General features: G+C 31.3%; 1 long non-coding RNA gene across 1 annotated transcript; it reads right to left on the bottom strand.

Annotated features, from left to right (window-relative positions):
- Nucleotides 1-476: 476 nt before the first annotated feature.
- Nucleotides 477-7,765, bottom strand: LOC130670178 (uncharacterized). Its single transcript, XR_008990325.1, has 3 exons — nt 7,711-7,765; nt 2,955-3,059; nt 477-685 (listed from the first exon to the last, which is right to left on the bottom strand). It is a non-coding gene; the product is annotated as an uncharacterized LOC130670178 (long non-coding RNA).
- Between the last annotated feature and the right edge of the window lie 811 nt (nt 7,766-8,576).

Here is an 8,576-nt window from a genome sequence, read left to right as displayed (position 1 = left end):
ACGACTAATGTACTAACTTTTAATAATTCTAATAACGATTCCTACTTTTTGTATGATTAAACTATTTTTATATGAATAAGTAAATATTGATTTTTTCCAAACGAAAATTTAATGAAGCTTCAATATAATTTTTACAGTTAACTTGAATTTTTTACGAGTGATAGTAATTTTGAATGTATATTGTAATTTTTTACTTTAGATAACATTTTTTAATATCTAATGATAATTACTATAAAATTTAAAATGAAATCTTAGTTGATACAATTGTACTTTTTGTCAAGTGTGAAAATACCGTTTTAGTTTCAAATAAAATAAAAATTACAATTTTAAAATAAAAATTATTAAAGTTGTGAGCGATTTTTGAATTTTTTAAGTAATTATCTCTACTTAGGATTTTAATTGTTATGATAATTAAAAATTTCAATGTAGATAGTAATAATTGAAATAAAAAATTAATTTTCTACTGGTCATCGTAATTTTTTTTATGGATTGTAACTTTTTATTTGAGATAGCCAATTTTTGGTTATGGTTGTAATTACTATTTAATTTTGAGCGGAATTTTTCTCCGGGTGAATTAAGCGTTTACAGGACCCCATGGACGCTTATGTGCTGATCTGACGCAGTTGCCGTTGAGTTGTCCAGTACATTCGTAATAATCACAACCACAAGGAGAAGTCCCAGAACACTAGAAATAAATGATTATAATGTTAGTCTGATAAGTAACAAACTTTTATAGAGGTTAGTTCTAGAATGAACCGATAGGTTTTGTACTGCCCGGGAAAAAATGTTCAGGCCTGATCAGACATGAGCAGGCATGAGTCTTCAGGCCTGATCAGACATGAAAAATGACCATGCCTGATCAGGCCTGATCAGACATGGTCAGGTCTGATCAGGTCTGTTCATGCCTGTTCATGCCCATTCTGGTAAAACGATTATATATAAAAAATGGTCCTATATAATTATATATAATTATGCATAACTATATACAATTATATATAATGATTTCTATAAAAATGAAAAAAAAATAAAAAATATGGGAGTGTCTAGGATTCGAACCGTGGACCTTGCGCTTGAAAGTTCGCCTCGTTACCTGTTGACCTAAGAGATTGAATTGAAAAGTAGGTCTCGTACGAACTTCAAGTGCTGAAAGTCTTAAGACTCATGCCTGTTCATGTCTGATCAGGTCTGATCCCTTTTTCCCGGGTTATACGTGATAGATTCTTGGTCAAAAAAATTTTATATCTATGAACAGACATGAACAGACATAACCAGGCATGAACAGGCCTGATCAGGCCTGAGCTTATTCAACGCTTCAGACATAAACAGACATGAACATGCATGAACATGCATGAACATGCATGAACAGACATGGACAGGTATGATCAGGCCTGAACGCATATAACGCTTCAGACATGAACAGACATGGTCAGGCATGAACAGACATGAACAGCCATGAACAGGCCTGAGTGTATTTAACGCCTCAGACATGAACAGGCATGGACAGGCTTGAACATGCATGAACAGGCATGATTAGGCCTGAACGTATTTAAAGCCTCAGGCATGAACATGTATGATCAGGCCTGAGCATATTTAACACTTCAGACATGAACAGACATGAACATGCATGAACAGACATGGACAGGCATGGACAGGTATGATCAGGCCTGAACGCATATAACGCTTCAGACATGAACAGACATGGTCAGGCATGAACAGACATGAACAGCCATGAACAGGCCTGAGTGTATTTAACGCCTCAGACATAAACAGGCATGGACAGGTATGATCAGGCCTGATCATGTCTAATGTCAGTCCTGATCATACATGAACAGGCATGATCAGGTCTAATTTCAGGCCTGATCATACATGAACAGGCATGGTCAGGCCTGATCATTTTTTCCCGGTTGATGCCACACGAGAACAAGCGAGGATCTCAGCGCCCGAATGCAGCGAGGGAGATAAAATCCTCACAAGTTCTATTAGGTTATACAGAAAAAAAATTTGTGTAATCAGCACAATCACATATTTTCTGTCTGCCGCGATACTCATTAAGCCTTTTGGAGCTTAGTTAGGTTAGTGAAATAAATAGTGGTGGCAACCTACTTTTTGTGTGTTTCGTATATTCAATTATAAATTAATGTTTTCAGAGATTTTTTAAAAACAAACTCTTTTCGATTTTATTGAAAGTAAAATTATGAGTCAGAACAAAAAACTTCTCTCGCAGATTTGAATCACGGTGGAAACACCGTGGAAGTGTAAACACCGTGGATCCACCGTGGTTACACGGTGGGTTTGTTCCATTTCACCACCGGGTATACACGGTGTTTCCACTGTGATTACGCGGTGTATCCACCGTAATTCCACGGTGGCTTTGTGCTATTTCACCACCGTGGTTCCACGGTGTACCTACCGCGTAATCACAGTGGAAACACCATGTATACACAGTGGTCAAGCCACCGTGGAATCACAGTGGTAAAATGGAACAAACCCACCGTGTTTCCACCGTGATTCAAATCTGCGAGGGTTACAAGGAGAAAAAATATGGCTATCCGAAGTATAGTTTATAGTAATAGTAAGAATAATACGCATTACTACGAAGGGTATATTGCCTCCTCCATACGCATTACTTTTCTACAAGATTGTTAGAGTAACGATCCACTGTATTACTTTGACAACAATACGTTACCCTCGCAGATTTGAATCACGGTGGAAACACGGTGGGTTTGTTCCATTTTACCATTGTGATTACGCGGTGGTGAAATGGAACAAACCCACTGTGTAACCACGGTGGATCCACGGTGTTTACACTTATACGGTGTTTCCGCCGTGATTCAAATTTGCGAGAGTACATATAGCTATGCTTAAGATAATTCGAGGAGCTATATTTTTTTTCGTGTATTGGTTTGGTTGTTGCTTTTTTTTACTGTATAATAATAATAATTATTGTTACTTACCCAATGGCCATCGCATCCTTGGCCTGCAACAGCATAAATGCAGCCAATGATTACAATTATTGATAACAATAAAATTGCTCGTAACATTTTGGTTTTTTTTTTTTTCTGGAAAAAGTAAATAATTATTTCGATTCGACTTAACTGTAATATGCTTGTATTAGAACATTGGTTAAAAATATAACAGTTTATAATCGGTTACTAATTAATACTGTTTTAACTTTAAGAGACTGAATATAAATCTTCAGTCTTATAACGAAAACCGTTTCTGAATTCGCGACGGAGACGCGAATAAATCCGGTAAACCGTATGCGGTCACCCACGTGTAATAATAAAATAACACTCAAAATTAAAGATTATAATTAATTTGATTTAAACTAATATTTAAAATAAAATAATAAATTATAAACAATAAATGAATAATAATTTTTGTGCCTGAACCAGCTCCCCAGGCTAGGTTAGTGCACTAGGGCGCCAGCCCGTTTTTACAAAACCGACAAAAATTAATTTTTATACAGGGGGAAAACTTGCGAGGTAAGATTCGAGCGAGTAGTTTGCAACAAGGCAGATAAACAATCGAATAATTTTATAAATTGGAAATAAATAGAAATAAATATGCAGAAAATAAATAATAGTAAATCTATATAAGTAAAATGATAGAGGTCTGCAGTTGTGTGCGCATCACGCTAAGACATATATTAAATTGATATAAAAAAGTGATTAATTGATTTTAATTTTTATTTAATTGAAAAATATTTTGAATAATTTCGTGTTTAATTGAATAAAAATTAATAAATTAGTAATTATTTAGGGACTTGATTTTTTATATTTAGTTTTAAAGATTAATGACGCATGCGCATTATAGGTGTTAACAATTGGAGCAACAGTATGTAAGTAATTGGAACAGTCGGGTTCCCAATGAAAAAAGATTTTATACAATTGTATAAAATTATATACAAAAAAAGGCCCGATCCAATTGTATACAACTGTATAAAAATTGTATACAATTCTATACAATTCTATATAATTATATACAAATCTACATAATTATATAGAATTATACACAGTTTGTATACAAATTATATACAATTGGATCGGGCCATTTTTTCTATCCAATTATATATAGTCTATATATAATTATATATAGTCTATACATAATTGTATAAAATCTTTTTTCATCGAGTTTTTAAACTGTCAATAATTGGTGTATCCGGGTAATTTATTTTATCACTTGCAATTAATTAGTAAATTAAATTTATTATTATCTGAAAGCATGAATTTAATTGGTTAAAAGACTAATTAAGACAATGTTAGAATAAAAATTTAATTATATTCATCGTTAATATACTAAAAAAATGTTGGAAAATCCAAAAGTGCACACCTCAATCACTCATTTTATTTTTAATCATTACTTTTATTATATAATATTAATGTATTTTTTTTTTATTTATGAACTTTTATTCATCTTACAAATTATCAATTTAATTTTTTATTTCTTATTTTCAGTTTAATATTTTTTTAATAACGTTTTTTTTAAATATTCCGCCTTTTGTCTTAGATGTCACTTTTTTTCAAACATATTAATACGCTAGTGCTGCCACCAGTAGTTGATAAAGAGAAACAATGGAAAAAATAATAACAGCAGTAAAAATAGCAGCTAAATTTTTCACGAATCATCACTTTTACGTCGTTAATTAATTACAATTAAACTAAAAGGATTCATATAGTAATTTTAATAAGGGTTCTTGTGATAAAAAATACAAAGACAATAAAAAAAAATTTAAGCTGATTAATGGTGTCTATCGAGAGTTATCGTGCTTACAAAGATTCATACGTTGAACAATTGACAGCACTAGTTTCTTGGATTAAAATAATTAATTTAAAATCAATGAATTAACAAATCGACTCAACGTTGGGTTTAAATTATTCCTTAATAAATTATCTGCATGCGAGTACACAATTTAATAATTTTTTGTACTATGAAAAGGGTGTAGAAATGTTTTTGTATGAGAGAAATTGTCAACGAGGAAGAACCGTCAGTAAAGCACCCCTAGCGCTTTCGCGCTTGAGGTGTGCAAAAAAATAAAATTATAATCTTGTCTCTTATAGTAATAATAATTGGTGTTTTTAACTTGAATATTAATAATTGACTCTATCCTGTGGTTTTACCACTAACAATTTTTTTTTTACATAGAAAAGTGCCAGAGAATGAAAATATTTATTGATGTTCTACGGGTAAATACTAAAACATTGATATTGTCATCCCACTAAGAGGATGCACTTCGGGTGTCGTCGGTTTTTACTCTCACTCTAGATGTTTTATGTGCTAAATGTTCTCCCACTTTTCTACGCGCATGCGCAGTTTATAAATGCTCGGTAGTGGGGGCAATTTCCGAGGTGCATTCTCTTACTGGGAACACTTTATCAATAATCAAAAAAAAATATAGAGTCTATAGAGTCTAATCTAACATTACAAAATGCTCAGTGAAGCGGGCGGGTAGCAGCTAGTAATAAATAAGAAAATAAATTTCAGATCAGTAGGAAAATATATCCAAGAAAATAAATATTAAATTCTCCCGATAGCTGTTGGTTTCCACTAATTTAATAAAAATCTTAATTAACTCGGAATAATTGTTTAGTATAAACGATTCCGCGCGTTTTCATCCCCCAACAAAATATCCTCGACAAAATATCCTTTATTTTAAAATTTGATTAGCTTTAGAACTTGATAAAACACGTCGATTGCCACCTCAACCGTCTTAATCGGTCAATTCGTTTACGAGATATCGTTGATTAAAAAAATAGTGAAAAACGTTTTTTTTCGGATATCTAAAAAAAAATTGAATCATTCAATTTCAAAATCTAAACAGCTCTAGAACTTAATAAAACGCGTCGATTGCCGCCTCAACTATCAAAATCGGTTAATTCGTTTGCGAGATATCGTGGGAGAAAGAAATGCTAAAAAATGGTTTTTTTCGAAAACAATGGTATACAAACGTATTTTCGAGCTCGAGGAACTCGAAAATGTATTCATAATAATGTTTTTGAGCTCGTTGAGCGGGAAGTTTTGAGGCTAGCCCGCAGGGTCAACCGACAGATCGATTGTTTTTTACGTTTTTATCCGGTAAAACTACGAAAAAAATTTTTTTCTGTATTTTCCATCAATCATTTTTGTAGGAAATTTAATTCTCTACAGAAAAAGTATTGAAATAGTATTTTCGTAATCCTAACGGTTAAAAAGTTATTGAGCTTTAAGTATTCGTTACTACATGGAAAGAAATTTTCTTTAAAATTTACCGTTAAATTCACTGTAATCATGGGACGAATGACACGACCTAATCATTTGTCAGTAAGTGAGATAATTTTTAATTTTTTTTTAAGAAATTTTACCGTAGCCTACCGTAAATTTTATTCGATTTTCGGTAAATTTTATGAAGTCTACCTCAAAATAAATAAATTTTTCGAAATTTTTATTTCAAAAATGGTAATAAATAAAAGTGCCGCATTATGTCCCACGATTACAGTGAATTTAACGGTAATTTTTAAAGAAAATTTCTTTCCGTATCAGTAAATTTGAAGGAAGATAGTTTGAGAGCAACTCTGATGGAATTGACACCATTAATACATAATTTATTTAATTTTTATAGATTTGAAATAATTTTCAACTATTTGAAAACTTTTTTGGTCACTGCATGTATTTATTTCGAAATTAATCAAACTCTAAACTGTTTGTAATTCAATAATCGATTATATAATTATGAGTAACTTTTTTTGTTACAATTTGAATATTTTTTCCTATGATCAGTAACTATTTGTAACAGATATTGTTTCTGTTTTTCATCTTATGTCCCAAATTCATTATATTTTTCAATTAAAGCTAGTACTTGCGGATTGATAGTGAATTTAATTTTCTTCATATCTAATTAAATTTTCATTTATTGCGAACATTTAAAGCTCAATAACTTTTTACCCGTTAGGATTACAAAAAAACTAATTCAATACTTTTTTATAGAGAATTAAATATTCTACAAGAATAATTGATGGAAAATTCAGAGAAAAATTTTTTTACGTGTTATTTAAATGGGAAAATATAAATGTATTGAGCTTCTTGAAGAATTGAGATGAAGCTGTGCGTTAGAGGGAATTTTTTCTATGCTTAAGAAAAGCTTTTGAGATAATGCCCTTGAAAAAAAAAAAAAAAATTTTTTTTTTGGACCACTCTAATATATATATACATATATATAAATTTTTTCACCAATAGTATTTTTGGAACCTACTTGACTATAATAGATAGAAAAAGTTAAAATTTTTGTAAAGTTGCGTCATGAGGACAAATACAATAGCTAAATTTTAGAAAAATCTACCCAAAAATATAAACGAACGTTTACGAATTTGATTGTTTAATAACTTCAGAAATCATCATTAAGAACTTTCTCACAAGCGAAACTATTAGTTCAAATGCTACTGATATAAGTAGTTACGTGCTGAGACTAAAGTTCCGTTTCAAATTTCTATATTAAGTTAATTTTTAAGAAAAATAAGCTGTAAAGTTTACAGAATGATCTTAAAAACGTAAAATAGAATAAATTTAATATTTGGATTAATTACAATATCTACCAAATAATTATTTATTTTCTACGAATATTCAGCATTGTCTTTAATGGAAACTTTACACCGAGGCCTTTCTGACTTATCCAATAAATAATACCCTCTAAATTTAAATAATTTAAAATGATTAATAAAAACTACTATTACTTACAAATATTGTTTCGCTGAGAATCTAGAAGCTTCTGTGTACCGATCAGTGAATGTTAGACTTTTTATACCTGAAACATTGGTCACGTGGATACCTCCAATGACGCACTTAATTATCTCGATATCATGATTGATGTTGCGTCGAAGGCAGCGACTTGAATTTATGTTGCAGTAGTTATGGTGATAAAAGTTTGACAAAGTCATATTTATTGCAGTTGCTTATTGTTATCGAAACGGTTGCTTCCAATGACTAAGTAATTATTAAAAAAAAAAAAATAATGATAACGCACAAGCAATGTCATCAATATTTACTTATTTTTTTAGTCATGGCTACTGAAATTAGTCAGCCCTAGCTTTAGCTATCCAGGCGATCCGGGCACGATATTTTTTAGCGTTTATCTCTTACTACTCTTGCGATTTTGTGGTTATCCCGAGTCAAAATTAAAAAATTAGTTTGAGCCTCAAAAGCTTTAATTCTTTTGATGTCGGACTTACCGCTGATTGTAATATGTTATTCAAGTCCTTAATGTCCCAAAAGTAGCGTATGAAGAAGTAAATCACCTTTTTAAAATGGTATTTTAACCGTACTTGACCAACCATATATTTCAAAATGCTATTCCCTAAAATGCCCTAAAAGGAGTGCGAGGAGGAGCAAATCACCTCTTTAAAAAGATTTTCTAACCCTCCAAGGCCTACCTTACTTTTAATTTGTAACTTTAAATGAGCTCAATTCTTTAGCATGATATTATTGTTACAATAATAGCTGCATTCTAAGTAATAAAGATATCTCTAACTGGACGTAAGTATTCCAATACCGATGCGGCAGCTGTCATGCTTTATATTCGGTAGGTCTTGTCTTTGACTCCTAGC

This window comes from Microplitis mediator, chromosome 6 (genome assembly GCF_029852145.1).
Source record: "Microplitis mediator isolate UGA2020A chromosome 6, iyMicMedi2.1, whole genome shotgun sequence".
Lineage (NCBI taxonomy): Eukaryota > Metazoa > Arthropoda > Insecta > Hymenoptera > Braconidae > Microplitis > Microplitis mediator.
Note: the sequence above shows the minus strand (reverse complement) of the source record. Positions and strands in the feature narration are given on the sequence as shown.